At 45.7% G+C, this 19,810-nt stretch overlaps 1 long non-coding RNA gene across 1 annotated transcript in view; it reads right to left on the reverse strand.

The window, feature by feature from the left end:
- Positions 1-1,720: 1,720 nt before the first annotated feature.
- LOC140391633 (uncharacterized) overlaps positions 1,721-19,810 on the reverse strand; it is a 48,625-nt gene continuing 30,535 nt past the window's right edge. Inside the window, exon 3 of the long non-coding RNA XR_011935143.1 lies at positions 1,721-3,608. This is a non-coding gene — a long non-coding RNA (uncharacterized lncRNA). The remainder of the gene's footprint in view (positions 3,609-19,810) is intronic.

Here is a 19,810-nt window from a genome sequence, read left to right on the forward strand (position 1 = left end):
ACACCAAATCCAGCTCACTGCAAAACACACACACTCTCAAGCTCTTTTCAAACTGCAAAACTAAACTGCAAAATGGCTGACCTGACCTCAGCTCCACCCACACTCTGACATCACTGTTTTCATAAAGGTACATTGCTTAAACATCCATGTCTTAAAGGTACTCTCACATGACATAGGGAAACCTCAAGCAGTGATAAGACCAGCGCCCTTAATACCCATTCCAGCATTTGAGGAACTTTTTACAAGGTCCTAATTGATTGCGTAGGACCGTCTCCTAAAACAAAAAGTTGGAATCAATATCTTTTGACTATAATGGATGTGTCTACTAGGCTTCCAGAGGCCATTCCAGTATGTAATATTACACCTAAAAAAATTGTGGTGGAGTTTCTTAAATTCTTTACTAGATATGGACTATCCACAGAAATACAATCGGATCAAGGATCAAATTTTATCTCAAAGTTATTCAAAGAAGTTATGGATAGCTTAGGAATAAAACAATATAAATCAACTGCGTACCATCCACAATCGCAGGGAGCGTTAGAAAGGTGGCATCAGACATTAAAGACTGTTAAGGGCTTATTGTCAAGATTATCCAGAGGATTGGGATAAAGGAATTCCATTCGTACTGTTTGCAATTCGGGATGCACCTAATGAGTCTACCAAATTTAGTCCTTTTGAACTAATTTTTGGTCATGAGGTAAGAGGGCCACTTAAATTGATTAAGGAAAAATTTGTGGGTGAGAAATCGGAAATTACATTATTGGATTACGTGTCAAATTTTAGGGAACAATTAAATAGAGTAGGTGAATTGGCTGGACAACATTTGAAAGTTGCACAAAATGTGATGAAACGGGTAGCGGACAAGAAATCCAAAGTTCGTAGTTTTGCCAGTGGAGATAAAGTTTTAGTGTTGTTACCAGTGGTAGGTGAGCCTTTAAAAGCTAGGTTTTGTTGACCGTATCAGATTGAAAGAAAATTAAGTGAGGTGAATTATGTGATAAAAACACCAGATAGAAGGAAGACTCACCGAGTGTGTCATGTGAATATGCTTAAAAGGTACTTTGAAAGGGAAGGAGAGAAAAAGGAGGTTTTAATGATTCTAACTCAAAGTGACGAACCAAATCCAGATGACTGTGAATTTGACATAGCTCAAATGAAATTGGAAAATGAGGATGTTCTTAAAAATGAGGATAAATTGTTAAGTTACCTTCCAGAGGAAAAACGAACTGACCTGAAAGAGTTATTGATATCACATGGGCAAGTTTGCAGAGATAAATTGGGAAGTACTAAAATGGCTATACATGATGTAGATGTGGGAAATGCTGTTCCTATCAAACACCATCCATATAGACTTAATCCTTTAAAATTGTCACAGGTTAACAAAGAGATTGAGAGTATGCTTAAAAATGGCATAATTGAAGTGGGTTGCAGCCAATGGAGCTCACCCATAGTGATGGTACCTAAACCAGATGGTACCCAACGGTTGTGTGTGGACTATAGAAAGGTGAATGCAGTTACAAGAACGGACTCTTATCCTATCCCACGTTTGGAGGATTGCATTGAGAAAGTGGGACAATCCGCTTTTGTTTCCAAATTGGATTTACCTAAATGTTACTGGCAGGTACCTTTATCTGAAAGGGCGAAGGAGATTTCAGCTTTTGTGACTCCAGATGGTATATACCAATTCAAAGTTATGCCATTTGGCATGAAAAACGCCCGAGCCACATTTCAATGGTTAACTAATACAGTCGTTTCAGAATTACCCAATTGTGTGGTATACATCGACAATCTGTTAGTTTTCAGCCAGACATGGAAAGAACATCTAAAACATCTGATGGAGTTATTCGATCGGCTTCAGGAGGCGGGTTTGGTGATAAACCTAGCCAAAAGTGAATTTGGAAAGGCCCAAGTCACTTTCCTTGGTCATACAATCGGACAGGGTCGAATGGTCCCATGGGATGTGAATACAAAAGTTATTGGGGAGTTTCTGATACCTCGACACGACGGGAAATAATGTGATTTCTTGGTATGAGTGGATTTTACCAGAAATTTGTGCCAAATTTTAGCAGTGTGATCGCTCCACTGACGGACTTGCTCAAGACGCGTAACAAATTCCAGTGGACAGCAGAGTGTCAACAGGCATTTGACGGCCTGAAGGCTGTGTTAACCACTGCTCCTGTGTTAGTCATCCCAAATTATACCAGACCATTCAAAGTGGCTGTTGATGCGAGTGATGTGGGCGTAGGTGTGGTGCTTCTACAAGACGACGACGAAGGGCTAGAGCGGCCTGTTGGTTATTTTTCAAAGAAATTGAATTCTCACCAGAAAAAGTATTCGATGATTGAGAAGAAGACTTTGAGTTTGGTGCTGGCTTTGCAACATTTTCACATTCATGTGACCAGCAAGCCGTCTGACACCATTATATATACTGATCAGAATCCGTTGATGTTTTTGAAGCGGTTCCGGAATAACAATGCAAGGCTGTTTCGCTGGAGTTTATTGTTACTGCCATTTCATTTAAAAATAGTACATGTGGCAGGACGGGAAAACGTGATAGCCGATACTTTGTCATGAATGTGATGAACAGAAGGATTTTGGTTGAAGGAAGAAGGAGGGGAAAAAAATGGACTATATTATTATACGTGTTTGCGTGTATTGATTATTTTTGAACCGATAAAGTATTTTTACTGTGTGCATTTCTTAATTGATGCTGCAAAGGTGAAAAATGAAACCATCTTGAAGTTGATGGGGGTTTTTTTTGGGGGGGGAGGTGTCATGTGAGAGTATGTTTAAGAAATGGGTGTTTAAGAAATGTGCCTTTAAGAAATGAAACTGCTCATGTTAGTGAAGTGATGTCAGAGTGTGGGAGGAGCTGAGCTATATTTCTGCTTTTTGAGTTTCAGTTTGAGAGAGCAGCTTGGGTGTGTCTGTGTGTTTCCAGTGAGCTGCATGAAGAAAACAAAGGGGCTGTAGCTGAAGTAACCAAAAGCAGCAGCACGGTTGAACCCTTTCTCATTATATATAATGAATGTAACATAATGTGCTCCTGTTTGCAGGTTGTTTATGCCTTTTGGATGTTAAAAGGACAGCTGAAATGATTACTTAGTCTTTGGGGGTTATCTTTGAATTAATGGGTGTTAAGATATTCAATGGTTGCTTTAAAAAGGTTAACTTGAGTTGATAGAATAAACATTGTTTTGTTTTAAAACACTTGTCCATTTATGCTGTATCACACCTGTAGAGTGCGCCGTGTTCTCCCCACTCCACAATCTATGAAAAGTTGTGTGTCAGTTGAACTCCATGCTACACTTTGGGGTTCTCTAAACTCTGACCCATAACACCTGTTTGGTCAAGTCACACCCATACCCACACATCAACTCCATTCTTCCAATGTTTATATGGTTCAGACTTTAAGAACATTGGATGGTGGGGTTGGCGGGGGAGGCAGGGGGGTAGTCATATTCTGACAATTTACATTTATTTTCTGTCATTTTTCTCAATGGCTGCTAGGAGTATGGTTTTCTGCCAGTGTTCTTCTTCTCTTCTTCCAATCTTCATCTGTGCGGAAGCATCTTCTGATACCATGTTCGACTTCAGAAAAAAAGTAGCTGAAGAACAGAACAGGAGCCAAATAATATACACTTTTATATTTATATATAGAGATACACATTGCAAGCATACACTTCTTAACTCAATGACTACTGTTTTTCTGTCAGTGTCTGTATCGGTCTCATGTGAATGTCCTTTCCATATTCGGAGGTAATATGACTTTGTTTCTTTACCTTTTCTGGTAGAATAGCCCAGTGAGTCAAGGTATTCTCTGAATCACTTACTTTGTTTTTTTGGTTACCCACTAATTACTGACTCACTTACCAGTGCAAATCGCTCTAATTTACTTGATTGAAACCTCTCTTTATTCTGAACACCATTATCGGACCTTCTCTTAGCTTTCTTTGTTCTCATGACGAGCCAAGTTTCTTTCTTCTCTCCTCACAATTATATCCTCATATCCCTGCAACAGCTGAGTGAATCTCCTCTGTGTCTTTTTCCATAGCCATGGCAGTTTTCTTAAGGTATGGCAATTTAATACTAAATTATTTGGGCCACAAAACCATAATGGCCTTAGATGGAAGGAAACTGATTCTGAGCATAGTATAATGTGAGGATACCTTCATTTTATATTATCGTAATTGTTTTCACCTGCCTGCTTACCACTGGCTAGGGACAAATGGCAATCCCACAATCCTTTGGGAGTATGAGCTTCCCCAATGTGGGAGCCGGAGAAATCATTAGCAGATTCCCTGCATAAATAAAGCTGGCCAGTTTGGAACCGGCAGAGAGTGAGTGAGCAGCAAGGAGTTGCTGCTGCTGTTTTTATAGATGGTATTGTAAATAAATGTTATTTCTTTCTATCCTTCAACTCGTGCTGGATTCTTCGTGGCCCTTACAAAAGTAATAGATCAAATTGCTTTATTACTCAAAAGAACAAATTAAGGAAATAATCGTGCTAAAACAACTCTTGATTGTTATTGTAAACTAACTTTATTTCCTCAACACTACTTGTTAATTAAACTATTAAATGTCACAGCAAATTAAAGCAAAGTTATTTTCCCTTAGTTGACAAAAATGGAAAAGATATGATTTAAGTCTGAGGACCTTATGTTATATGTATTATGTGAAAATATTCATAATGGGAATCAAATTTAATTGATGAATAAAATTCTGTAATGGTTACTTAAAAGTTTAGAACTTCTAAAGGCACAGGAATGAATAGATTACAAGGTATTAACAAATTTAGTTAATCAAATCAATCAGTCTGTTGGGATGTGAATAATACCATAAATTACAGACATGCATTTCAAGCAGTTTATAACTGTTAGCTGAACCACAGATGGGATTACACCTTTGATACAAGATATAGTACTTGATAGAAACATTTATATTTATATACAGATTTTATTGTAACTTTTGAAAAGTTGTGTGCAGCATTTTGCATCACTGCAGACGTACACTCTTTGCGCTTGGGACGCAATAGTATTCACACTGCTGGATAAATTGTTGTGACATTATTATGATAAGATTATCAAAAACAACCTGCAAAATGGTCTGCAGTTGAGATATTCTACATTCAGATCTCACATGACATTGCTTGCAACAAATCAAAGGACGTGATGTTTTGTAACAAGAGAGGTGTTATGAATAAAATATAATGGAAACATTATTACAGTAAGCAGAATATTGATAAAAGATGTGCACTATATGCAGAATCTTTTAATATTACGAGCAGATCATCATTGAATTCCTGACACTAATTTGAAGGATAAATTGTTTTATGATGAGGAAAATATTACAAGAAATAAATATAGTGCTTACAGGAAGAGTGTGTTATCCATTAGTTTTTAATATATTATGAGCAGATCTCTCATGGTGTTACACATGGTGTTTAACGTACTTTAATCACACAAAAATGTAGTACCGGGGACATTAATTAACAGCATTGCTGGTGGATTTGAAACCTGAAAAAACTTGGATGGGGTCAACAGATTAGGAGAGCAATGCCAGAGTTTGCCAGCACTGGGAAGAGAGTGCAAAGTGGGGTAGCACTGCAAGTTTCAGTATCAATCATATATTAAAAGCATTTTAAGGGACTGGACGTTCTCAGAGTCTGTATTCTTCCCACAGGTTACTTTTCCACGTAAATTTGTATCATCATCTAACTTTAAAAAAAAAATTTAAAGTACCCAATTGTTTTTTCCAATGAAGGGGCAATTTAGCACGGCCAATCCACCTAACCTGCACATCTTTGGGTTGTGGTGGTGAAACAAAAGCAGACACGGGGAGAATGTGCAAACTCCACACAGACAGTAGTGACCCTGACCGGGATCGAACCCGGGTCCTCAGTGCCATGGGTGTCATAATATGTACCCATGCACATCATGAGGTAAAAGCAGGCAGTGACAGACACCCAGGTGAGCCAATCAACATACAGAACAGAACACGACCAATCACCAGACAGAACACCAGAGGGGGGCTTCCAACTATAAAATACACGAGGCATCAGCACTCGGCCTCTTTCCACTGGTGACAACTGCAGTGACAGTCAGGGTGCACAAATCATTCAACACCTTCTACACGTGGATCAGAGCTAGCCCGGTCTAGATAGTTAATGTTAGTTTACTTAGAGTAGTAGAGAGTCAACCCAGTGCTTCGTTACTGAAGTTCAATAAATCGTATTGAACCAACGCCTACATTTGGTGTATGCTTGATCATTTAACTGCATTGTGTTGCAGTCCGTGTTACCGCAGGGTGAATAACACAACATGATAGCAGGAGTGGCTACTGCTTCTAAGTAATTTACTTTCGCTAATTCACTGACGACCACCAACTGCCTCCAGCGGCATGGAAAAGATCCAGGCACCTCCACAGCTCCAGATCTCCGGGAACCTTGGCGCCAACTGGCGGGTCTTCAAGCAGAAATTCAGTCTATACCTTGAGGCCTCGGGCCTCGAAAGTGCGTCCGATGCCCGAACAATCGTGCTGCTACTGTCGACTGCGGGGGACCAGGCCATCCAAATCTTCAATTCGCTCACTTTTGCCGACGATGAGGACAAGACCAAGTTCCAGACCGTCTTAGCCATAATTCGACAGTCACTGTGAGGTCGAGACGAACGAAAGCTTCGAGCGTTATGTCTTCCAGCAGCACCTTCAGGGTAAGGTTGAGCCTTTCCAGTCTTTTCTCACTCATCTTCGCATTCTAGCGCAATCCTGTAACTACGGTGACACCACTGACTCCCTCATCAGGGATCAGATCGTGTTTGACGTCCACTCCGATGCCCTCCGGGAGCAGCTCCTAAAAATTAAAAATAACCCTGCCAGTGGCCATCAAGATATGCAAAGTCCACGAACAGACGAAAAGTCGCTATTCCCGCCTTAAGTCGACAGAGCAGGACCAACTTGCCTCCAATGAGGCTGCGAGTGTACAGGCCATCGCCCGAATGCGGCGCTTGAGCATCGATGAAGGCGGCGATTTTGCACGCTTTTCCAGGGGTCCCATGCATGCGCACCATGGTTGGGGGAACGAAGCGGCTGAAGACTACACTGCGCAGGTGCAATCGGCGGCTGACCGCACTGCGCATCTGCGACGACGCACCGAGCTTCACAACGTCAACGTGATGATGTGCCCCAACTGCGGCACCGCTCATTTAAAGCGGCAATGCCCTGCAAGAAGCAGGCGATGTCTCAACTGCAAGAAGCTTGGCCATTATGCGGCGTTGTGCAGGTCTGCACCTCCGATAGGGGGCCAGCGATCCCAGTTCCAACGCAGACGCGTTCGAAGTGTGCAGCAAGGGCTGCTGGATTTGGAACCTGATCCCGTCACGGATCCATAGGACGACTGCCCGGCGTCCCCATCTCGAGTGGGCATCCTCGCCATGCATGACAAGGCCTCCTCGCATTCAGCAACGCACACACCCATCCTCAATGTGGATTATGCGGACGAGTGGCGTGCCACAGTACAAGTCAACGATTGTAGCATCTGGTTCAAGCTGGACACCGGTGCTTCGGCCAATCTAACATCCCGAGCAGATCTTGCTCGTATCCAAAAGCAGCCAACAATTCTTCCGCCGGCCTGCCAGTTTCTCGACAATGGAAATGTCATCACTGCATTAGGCATGTCACCTGCATGTATCCAACAAGGCCATCAAGGCCACTTTGCGGTTTGAGATCGTCAAGCCCGGCAAGGCTTCCCTGCTTGGTGCCCATGCATGCAAGCTACTCCATCTCGTCCAGTGTGTACATGCCATGTCCTCTGCCAACAGCACTCTTCAGGCCGACACTGAGGAGCTACTATTGCAATACCCGGATGTGTTCAGTGGGATGGGTACGCTGCCCTACCACTATAAAATTCTGCTCAGGCCTGATGTCACGCCTGTCATCCATGCGCCACGCTGGGTGCCGGCGCCCCTAAAGGACTTTCTAAAGGCGCAGCTGCAGGCGCTCCTAGAGCAGGGAATAATATCCAAGGTGACGGAACCAACTGACTGGGTCAGCTCGATGGTCTGTGTCAAGATGCCCTCTGGAGAACTGCGCATTTGTATCGATCCCAAGGATCTGAACCGCAACATTATGGGGGAACACTACCCGATCCCGAAGCGGGAGGAGCTGACGAGTGAGATGGCACATGCCAAATTCTTTACAAAGCTGGATGCATCGCGTGGCTTCTAGCAGATACAACTGGACGAGTCCAGCACAGGAAGCTCTGCACGTTTACTACACCCTTCGGAAGATATTGCTACAACCGCATGCCGTTTGGTATTGTTCGGCCTCCGAAATCTTTCATCGAATAATGGAGCAAATGCGAGAGGGCATTGACGGTGTGCGGGTTTATGTTGACGATGTCATCATACGGTCCACGACCCCGGAGGAACATATTTCTCGTCTGCGACAAGCCTTCAAGCGCATACATGCCAACGGCCTGAAATTAAATAAAACCAAATGCTCCTTTGGCATGTCGTCAATTAAGTTTCTGGGTGATCAGATCTCCCAGCAGGGCGTGCAACCAAACTCAGACAAAGTCAAGGCCATCAACACAGTGAAGACCCCAGAGGACAAGAAGGCAGTCCTCCGCTTCCTGGGGATGGTAGATTTTTGGGGGAAGTTCATTCCCAACCTTGCGTCACACACCAAGGCCCTCAGGCACCTGGTGAAGAAGTCCACCACTTTCCAGTGGCTACCCGCACATCAAGCAGAGTGGCTTGAGTTGAAAGCGAAGCTAACCACCGCTCCAGTTCTAGCTTTTTTTGACCCAGCGAGGGAGACTAAAATCGCCACAGACGCCAGCCAGGGCGACATTGGGGTGGTGCTCCTCCAGAAGGACGACACCTCGTCCTGGGCTCCAGTGGCCTACGTGTCAAGGGCCATGACCCCCACTGAGCAACGATATGCTCAAATAGAGAAAGAATGCTTGGGCCTTCTCACTGGCATCGTGAAATTCCACGATTATGTCTATGGTCTCCCGACCTTTACAGTAGAGACTGTAGCCATCTGGGATGGCCATGTCCCGATTACAAAATGGACACCCGCAAAGAATGCAGGGAAAATTGGACAATGCTAAGAAACAAGCAGGTGCAAGCTCTGTCTGTTGATTAGAAGGTTAAACTCTCAGACAGGACAGAAACCACCAAACAATCTACATATTAATGAGCTATCTCCGGGGACAAAAGGGAAACATTTAGATACACAATGTTAGGACAGACTCCCCGGCGCCAGAAGAAGCTAAGACAAAGCAGACTGACAGTCACCAGGACACGCCCAGCGATCAGGGAACCACCCCTCTATTGGAGGAAAATCGATACAGATGATTGGGAAAGACCCAATTAGTTGAGGCCAAGTTCAAGGCCCGCCCAAAAGCGCGCGAAGCCCTTTTAGTACAAAATGTATCCCCCAAGGGAGAACGCCCTCCTTTGGCTTTGGCTCTCACCGAAGAGAGAGACCTGCCTAGCAGCTGCATCAGACCAAGTAAGTCCCAAGTCAACGCACGCTATGAGATAGACGCTCCTAGTTGCTCCCCTGTAAACAGCTCAACCCAGCAGCCTCAGAACTGAGCAACGGCCATTGATCCTCTGGCTGAGTGGGTGCCCAAAGCTAAGTATAGGCATTAGTAATAGTGGTAGTTTAGTTTGTAGAGTTTATGCATGAGTAGATTTGACTGTGTGTAAATAAATGAGCATTGCTTTTGAACTTACTAACTGGTGTATCGAGTCATTGATCAGTATTCAGTTCTGAACCTTGTGGCGGTGTCGAAAGATACCTGGCGACTCTTGAGCAAATGTGATTAAACAGAGCCAAATTAAGAGCCAACCAAATGTTAGCAACATTTACTGGCGACTCCTGACAGGACTCGATTTACAAGTGGCCTAACCACTCCGAGAGAACCCAAAATTTGAATTGAGAATCCAATTGGGAACAGAAAGAAAAACCACAAGCGTCACAACAGTACTGATCAAGCCTCTGAGATTTGGAAGTGTGTTAATGCATGCGTACTAACAAGGATATAAGGTAAACCTGAGAGATTTTGTTGCGTAAAACTGTCAGGAGTTTTGTAGGCCGTAAATTAGCGTAAGCCGTACCTGTGTTTACATCACCGCTTTATCACCCCCTGTTCCAAATTCGGTAGAGATCCTAGTAGAAAGAATGGCAATGAAGGCAATGGAACACCTTATAAACCCCCAGGAATTCGAGGTCGCAGCGACCAGTAGAGTAGGACAGTGTCCCGTTTGGGAAGATGAGATCAGGAAATATCTCAAAGGGAAAGGATGGCCCCTTTGGAGTGAATTCTGTGATAATGAGGAAACAGGACCCAGGAGTATAGGACATACTTGGTGGGACAACCTGTCAGAGATCCACAAGAAGAGCTTAGGGAAAGCTCGCAAGCCGATGGCAATCGTGCCCTGTTTGGCACAATTGCGAGGCACAGAGGAGGTCGTTAGGACGCTCCGTAGAGAGATAGAGGAGAGAGACAGAAGTAGTGAGGTAGACGTGAGCGAGGTAGAGAAAGAGACTTGAGATCTGAAAGAGCAGTTAGCAGCAAGGGACAGAGAGGTGGATGATGCCAAGTGGGCACATCAGTCTTGTCTCGCACATTTGAACAGTTTTCAGAAGCAATACGATAAGCCCTACCAGGTGACGCAACGTGCGGTCTTGGTAAGACAAGAGACAGAACAGCAAGTCGAGAAATTGCAGAAACAGTGCAATGATTTAAAAGCAGCCCTACGTGCACTCCATACTTCCACGACGGAACAAAGGCAGAGCTCAGTAGACCACGCAAAATGCCGAAAGCAAATTGCAGAATTGCAATCTCTGCTGTCCATGCAAAATGGATTTCAGAGTACATTCGGACCCCAATTAGATCAAGAACACGGCCCCGACTGGCAGGAATTGAACGAGACTGCCCATAGATACGTACATGGGACATGTATGCAGGAAAAACCCCAGAACAGGAAAGCGCCCTAACCCCCAACCGAACAGGCAGAACACAACTCCATGAATCCTGTAACCACACACTGCAGGGCCACAGGAGAAGGAGAAGCAGACTTCCTTTACACAACCCCGTTAACCGTGACCCAATTACGGGACGCGTGTGAAAAATTACACCGTTCCTTCCCACTTCAGACCCCCACCAATTTTTCACGAAAGTCAAACAACAGGCAACCATGTACGGCCTGGACGAAAAGGAACAAGTGAAGCTCACAGTTTTGAGCCTCGACGCTTCAGTCTTAGCAGCCCTTCCCGACCCACAGAATGTAGGAGGAGGCACACTCCAAGAGATGCACACAGCGATCCTTGATGCGATCGGCTTTAACAGAGGAGACCCCGTAGAAGGCCTAAATAAGTGTAGGCAAAAGAAGACAGCGCACTCCACAGCGTTTGCTGGACGTTTGTGGATTCACTTTATCGCAGTTTTTGGAGAGTTAGCCCGCGCCCATTTGTCCCCAGATAATATGGCCAAATCGACCCGAATTCTAGTCTCCCATGCCACAGAAGCAGGATGAAAAGCTTGCGCAAATTATGACCCCCTCAGATGAGGCCCACAATGAAAAATGGGTTTTGAAGAGATTGTCCCGCGCTTGGGAGCAATCAATTGCAGGCAAAACCGCATTTATAATGCTCGATGAAGAGCAGGCAGAAATGAACCCAGATAAAGCACACCAGAACCCCGCACGGGTAAATGAAGGCAGGAACAGCCAACCCCAGCCAAAACCTCAAGAATGTTATAATTGTGGACAGCTAGGACACTTTGCACGAGAGTGCAACGCGCCCCAGAAGCAGCAGAGAAACCAAAAGACAGGCACCCTAAACAAGAATAGGGCAAAGCCGATCCATAGCGTTAGCTCCCGTTCAGAGAGTACAGACATGAATGGCACCGACTGACGGTGTTCGGGCTCCCCAACTTGGGTCTGCGACACCCTTTGGGACAAGTCCGGTAGACCGGTAGTAACAGCAAAATTCGGGGACAACCCGTAGAATTTCTTTGGGACACAGGAGGGTCCCACACCACACTCAATTCCTCCACGATGTTCCTGCGAGACACGTGGCCCACAACAGACACCATTACACTCAGCGGTTTTACAGGCCATTTACAACAGGGACACATCACAGCCCCTATAGCAATACAGATAGGAAACATCACAACCAAGCACCCCGTAGTTTTAGTTGATCTGCCCCAGACAGCAGAACATATCCTTGGGATCGATTTCATGAGCTCCCATAACCTTTCTTTTGATCCAGTGAACAAGTATGTATGGAAAATGGCAAAGGCAGCACGAGCCCCCACCACGCTCACAGTAGGAGAATACGTAAATAGGATTAGCTCAGTAGGAGACTTCTGGTTTGACCCTTGAGCCATTAGTGCAGACAAACAGGTTAGGGCAGTCCTGCAGGAACATAAAGCAGCATTTGCACAGCACAAGCACGACTGTGGCAGTTTGACTGGCTTTGTGAACATTACAGGTCCTGACCCTAAACCCCAGAAACAGTACGGTTTTCCCCAGGAAGCAGAGGGAGAAATCTCCAAAGTAATAGAGAGTTTGTTGGATCAAGGCGTACTCAGATCAGTAGCCTCCACAAACAACGCACCGATTTGGCCCGTCAGGAAACTGGATGGATCATGGCGACTGACCATTGATTACCGGGAACTGAACAAAGTAACCCCAGCAGCAGCCCCCACCGTAGCTACGAGTCCCGAGACCATGCTCAAACAGGGACTCCAGTCAAAAAAATTTTTGGTTTTGGACATTAGTAATGGCTTCTGGTCCATTCCATTGACAAGCGTGCCAGTACAAATTCGCCTTTACACTCCAAGAGCAACAATATACGTGGACGTGCCTTTCACAAGGCTTCCACAACTCCCCCTCCATTTTCCACCGACAGATGGCAAATGGATTAGCAAACTTTTCCCGCCCGATTGTCTGGTCCAGTAGGTAGGCGACTTGTTACTACAGACAGACACAAAGGGAGAGCACATTTTGCTTCTCGTCGAACTCCTAGCACTCCAAAAAGAAATTGGTTGTAAAGTCAACCCCAAGAAGGCCCAGATTCTGAAAGAGAAAGTGTTTTACTTGGGAACAGTGATCACACATGGTAAATGCGAGATCGAGCAAAAGAGAATTGACTCGATCGTCAAATTGCCCCTTCCCCACAATGTCTCAAGCCTCCGGTCATTTTTAGGACTGGTTGGCTACTGCCGAAACCATATTGACGGTTTCGCGACTAAAGCAGCGCCCCTTTCCGAACTTCTCAAGAAGCAGACACCTTGGGAATGGCTTCCACAGCATACAGATGCCGTGGACGCTTTAAAAAGAGAACTCAGCACAGCCCCCACGCTACAGGTCCCAGATCCACATTCCCCGTACGCAATTGAGGTTGCAAGCACCGACCGAGCCCTTTCGGCCGTGCCCCTCCAGGAACGCCATGACCAATTACGCCCCATAGCATACGCCCCACGCATGCTAGACCCCGTAGAGAAAGGGCTTTCCGCCTGTGAAAGGCACCTGCTCGCAGTTTTTTGGGCAGTACAATACTTCGCCTACATTACAGGACTCAACCCCATCACCATCCTCACAGAACACACACCGACACAGTTATTGTTAGACAGCCGACTTAAAGATGGCACAGTCAGCCAAATCTGCGCAGCCCATTGGACCCTTCTTTTACAGGGAAGGGACATCACGGTAAAGAGAACCAAACCCACACATTCCTTGCCGATAATTTACAGTACGCAGGCACCCGTCATGAATGTGAGATCATCATCATGAAACAGAACACAGGCCCATTTATTCTCAAAACACCCCCCAGGAAAACAGGTAGTACACCCCAGAGACCCCAGCCCACAGACACGTGCACAACCCTGAAGATATATGTGGCTGGCTCCTCCACAGTGTTAAATGGAGAGAGAATTACCGGTTGCGGTATTTACGTAGAGGACACGCAGGGACGCGCCCTAGATGAAATTTCCTTCAAGTTGCCAGGACACGTAGGCTCGCAGGCAGCAGAGCTGGCAGCGATTGCATATATTGAAGACCACGCAGACTCGTTCCCCACCCCAGCAGACATCTATTCGGACAGCTTGTATGTCTGCAATAGTTTGACAGAGTTCCTACCATTCTGGGAAACAAGAGAATTTGTTTCCGCGGATGGCAAACCCCTACCCTCAGCCCCATTACTCCTCCATATCCTACAGACAGGGAAGGATAGGAAATACGGAATAATTAAGGTTCGCAGTCATCACCGTTCTTCCTCACCCTGGTAACGTTAATGCAGACGCCCGAGCGAAGGCAGGCTCCGGGCATGGTTATTTTTGGAACCCCCCCCGAAAACACCCCAGTACACGCAGTTCAGGTCTCACAGACCAACATTCAGGATTTAGCGAAGGCCCAGAAAGAGGACGAGACACTAAGGGAAGTTTTAAAGGAAACCTTTCCAGCCCCGTACGACAAGTTTAAAAACACAATCACCACACACGACGGTGTGATTTTAAAGGATGGCATTTATATAGCTCCCAGCCAGGACAGGAACCAGATCATTTGTCAGTTCCATGACAATCATGGACACCGAGGAATTGAACCCACCCTAGCCCACCTCAGACCGCTTTGCTGGTGGCCTAATTTAAAAACCGATGTCACACACTACGTAGAGAATTGCTTAATCTGTGCCCAGAACAATCCAGACAGATATGCTAAAAAGGCTCAACTTAGCCATACCCGCCCCGTTAATGGACCCTGGACAAATCTCCAGATGAATCATATAGGACCCCTACCCCCGTGCAGAAATGGTTACAAGTATGTGTTGGTGGTCATAGACACCTTCACAAAATGGGTGGAAGCATTTCCGTCAAGAACTAATATGGCCAAGACAACGGCTAAAATATTAACACACCACATCTTTATAAGATGGGGCCTCCCACGCAGTATAGAGTCCGACCAAGGCTCCCATTTCACCGGACGTGTAATGAAAAATGTCCTCACGATTTTCGCCATGAGACAAAAGTTCCATATCGCATACCGCCCCCAGTAAAGTGGTATTGTAGAACAAATCAATAGGACATTGAAAGCCACCCTCAGGAAAATGGTACAGCAGAATAACAGCACCTGGGATTCAGTACTCCCATTTGCTTTGATGTTTTTAAGAAACACGGTATCTACATCCACAGGATACACCCCCACACCCTCATGACCGAACGCCCCATGAAAGGCACTGAGTATTTATTAGGACTGGATTTGGCCAGCCCCGCAGTTACAGGCCTCACGCATGAAAACGCACTTCAATAATTGTTAGAGAACATAAAGACAGCCCAACTCGCTGCAGCAGTGAGACTTGGAACCAGGAAGAAACAGAGCAAGGCTTGTTTCAACAAAACAGTACACGCCACTGAGTTTACAGTGGGGCAACAAGTTATGCTTTCCTTTTACAACCCCAGTTCATTCCTTTCCCCAAAATTTTCCGGACCATACTCCATTTTGGACAAAGTCAGCCCATCAGTATACAAAATAACCTATCCCAATCGTAAGTCTGCGTGGTTTCATATAAACCAGCTCAAGGCTTACGGTTCGCAGAATAACCACACACACCACATCCTGCTCGCAGCAGCAGACGATCACGTCCCGCCCACAGATGATGTATTCCTACCCTCCCCAACCACTCCAGCCCGTCCTCAGACACGACATCAACTCCGCCCCCAGAGGCATGACTCCGCCTCTCCCTTCCCTCAACCAGTAGCGACAGCGACAGTGATAGCGATCGCAATGACGACAGCCACAGCATACCATGTTACGACTACACCCCTGCACCAGGCCCCACTCCCAGCGAATCTGAGCATGATTCTACCGACCCATTTGAGATCACTGATATCAAAGCCCCCGACCCAGACCCACCGCCCGACGATTACGGATTGAAGAATAGTAGCTCCAGCCTCGACACACGATTCTGGCACCGAGCCAATTCGTTCAGGCTCATCCAGAATGATGAGATGGACCCCAATTCACCCCAAGCAGCTTTAGCACGGTTACTACAGACAAGAGTTTGGCAGCCGGGAGAAGATGATGACTTAGAGACTGACTCCCACCTAACGAATCCCTTAGCGATCCTGTTCGCTATTGAGCAGTGAGGTGTCCAGATGATGGAGAAAAAAGGAACCGATGGAGAGACACGGTATCCTTTCTGATGGAACCTGCACCATGTTTGTTGAATGTTTGTTCGTTAGTGTTATCGTTAAGTGTCGTGTGTAAACTCGGAAAGCTTTTCACGGCCCCACGTCACCACTCCTTTAACGCCCCACGGCTGTTAATGGAACAAGTTTGTCCCAGACAATAGTTCAGAGGAACTAGTTTGTCGACAGACCATGACTCATAGTTGCTCTCCTAATTCGAGGCAGCCCCCCACGACAACCACATTCTTACCCGTTCTTGCCAGTTGCTCAGGCAGTGGAGAAACGGCATTGGTCCCCGCCCTGCCTGAGGAACCCCCTCTGGTCAGCTACGCTCGGGTAGAGCACATACGGCATTGATCACCGTCCTACTCGGGGATTCCACCCATTTCTTACTCGCGGCGGCCCATACGCACCCCATTTTGGCTCATTACGTTCGAAATTCTGTTGTTTGGTTTCGGCAACCCTTAGGTTGCTTCCCTATGCTACTTACATCCTCAAACACCGGGATGGTAAATCACACAGGCTGCGAGACGGCTCGCAGTATGGCACTATTTTTCTTGGATGTCTTGTCCAAACATTCGGTTTTTAAAAAAAATGAGCGAGTCACAGATGGTGACCAATTATAAAGGGAAATTGGCAACAAAGGACAGATAGACAGACATACGAGATCTTAAGCAAGATAATAACAGAAATTATGCTTGTGTTCACAGAACTCGGAAATCCAGGAACCCCAGAGGAAGACAAAGAAGAAGACCGACAAAGATGAAGACAGCCTTCGTGTTCACATGGATCTTAGCGGGATCCCTTCAGTTGCGCGGGGACGCTACCGCCCTGACCCCTACCACACAAATGGTAAATGATTCTCATCCCTGCAATACACGGAACCCCAAGATAACTAGCCCAGTGACAGCTAGCAATACCCCGACCTGGTGTGATAAGTTTATCACCTGGTACTCACTCTCATATGTAGTCGAAGCACTCTTAGTGCTGGCGATACTTTGCAGTGTCGTGCAAACGTTTAGAGTCAAGAAATGGCGAAGGAGAGCATATCGCTCTCGCACCCGGTATACAGATTTAGGTCCCCCATTTTCGGATTTCACCAGACCCCCGAACCCATTGGGACGGATTAAAGAGCATCCATTTGTTTAATGCATTCTATGGAATAAAGAGATGTAAACCTCTGTGTCTGACTGCCAGGCCAGAGAAATTTGTGTGCTGCTATTTTGTACAGTTTAAGATGTATAGATTATTTTTGGATTGTTTGTATTTTTGGATTGTTTGAATGAGGATAGCTTATTGAGAATAGTTAGAGATTCCAGTTTTTTTATTTTTCTGTAATGCATGTATTAATGTCACAGCGCCCCGTAGAATTTAATGATAATGAATGTAATTAAAATGGTTTCGGTAAAATTGTGTTGCATAGGATAGGACAGTGTACAGCCTAAAATAGAACATAGAACATAGAATATTACAGCGCAGTACAGGCCCTTCGGCCCTCGATGTTGCGCCGACCTGTGAAACCACTCTAAAGCCCATCTACACTATTCCCTTATCGTCCATATGTCTATCCAATGACCATTTGAACGCCCTTAGTGTTGGCGAGTCCACTACTGTTGCAGGCAGGGCATTCCACGCCCTTACTACTCTCTGAGTAAAGAACCTACCTCTGACATCTGTCTTATATCTATCTCCCCTCAATTTAAAGCTATGTTCCCTCGTGCTAGACATCACCATCCGAGGAAAGAGGTTCTCACTGTCCACCCTATCCAATCCTCTGATCATCTTGTATGCCTCAATTAAGTCACCTCTTAACCTTCTTCTCTCTAACAAAAACAGCCTCAAGTCCCTCGGCCTTTCCTCATAAGATCTTCCCTCCATACCAGGCAACATTCTGGTAAATCTCCTCTGCACCCTTTCCAATGCTTCCACATCCTTCCTATAATGCGGCGACCAGAATTGCACGCAATACTCCAAATGCGGCCGCACCAGAGTTTTGTACAGCTGCAACATGACCTCATGGCTCCGAAACTCAATCCCTCTACCAATAAAAGCTAACACACCGTACGTCTTCTTAATAACCCTCTCAACCTGGGTGGCAACTTTCAGGGATCTATGTACATGGACACCGAGATCTCTCTGCTCATCCACACTGCCAAGAATCTTACCATGAGCCCAGTACTCTGTCTTCCTGTTATTCCTTCCACAATGAACCACCTCACACTTTTCTGCATTAAACTCCATTTGCCACCTCTCAGCCCAGCACTGCAGCTTATCTATGTCCCTCTGTAACTTGTAACATCCTTCCGCACTGTCCACAACTCCACCGACTTTAGTGTCATCTGCAAATTTACTCACCCATCCTTCTACGCCCTCCTCCAAGTCATTTATAAAAATGACAAACAGCAGTGGCCCCAAAACAGATCCTTGTGGTACACCACTAGTAACTGGACTCCAGTCTGAACATTTCCCATCAACCACCATGCTTTGTCTTCTTCCAGCTAGCCAATTTCTGATCCAAACTGCTAAATCACCCTGAATCCCATGCCTCCGTATTTTCTGCAGTAGCCTACCGTGGGGAACCTTATCAAACGCTTTACTGAAATCCATATACACCACATCAACTGCTTTACCCTCATCCACCTGTTTGGTCACCTTCTCAAAGAACTCAATAAGGTTTGTGAGGCACGACCTACCCTTCACAAAACCGTGTTTTTTAAAAAATATATATTTTATTCAAGTTTTTTGGCCAAACATAACAATACGTAGTGTTTCTTTTACACAACAATAAAGCAATATAAATAACCGTGGCCAGTTTTAAACAAATAAATAAGTAATATATAAACAAAAACAAAAAACAAAACTAAATGGCAACTGCCTTGTCCAAAATAAATACTCTCCAAAAATACAATCCAACAATCCAATATACAATTACATATACCAAATACCTATACATATACAATAACATCCCTGAGAGTCCGTCCGATTCCCCCCCCCCCCTCCCCTCTCCCCCCCCTCCCCCCGGGTTGCTGCTGTTATCTACTTCTTTTCCATTCCCTCTATCTTTCTGTGAGGTAGTCGACGAACACCTGGTGAACCCCTGAGCCGAACCCCTTAACACAAACTTAATCCGTTCTAACTTTATGAACCCTGCCATATCGTTTATCCAGGTCTCCACACCCGGGGGTTTGGCTTCCTTCCACATTAACAATATCCTGCGCCGGGCTACAAGGGACGCAAAGGCCAACACGTCAGCCTCTCTCGCCTCCTGCACTCCCGGCTCTTCTGCAACCCCAAATATAGCCAACCCCCAGCTTGGTTCGACCTGGACCCCCACCACCTTCGAAAGCACCTTTGCCACCCCCACCCAAAACCCCTGTAGCGCCGGGCATGACCAGAACATGTGGGTGTGACTTGCTGGGCTTCTCGAGCATCTCGCACACCTATCCTCTATCCCAAAAAATTTACTGAGCCGTGCTCCAGTCATATGCGCCCTGTGTAACACCTTAAATTGTATCAGGCTTAGCCTGGCACACGAGGACGATGAGTTTACCCTACGTAGGGCATCAGCCCACAGCCCCTCCTCAATCTCCTCCCCCAGTTCTTCTTCCC

Source organism: Scyliorhinus torazame, chromosome 15 (genome assembly GCF_047496885.1).
Source record: "Scyliorhinus torazame isolate Kashiwa2021f chromosome 15, sScyTor2.1, whole genome shotgun sequence".
Taxonomy (NCBI): Eukaryota; Metazoa; Chordata; class Chondrichthyes; order Carcharhiniformes; family Scyliorhinidae; genus Scyliorhinus; species Scyliorhinus torazame.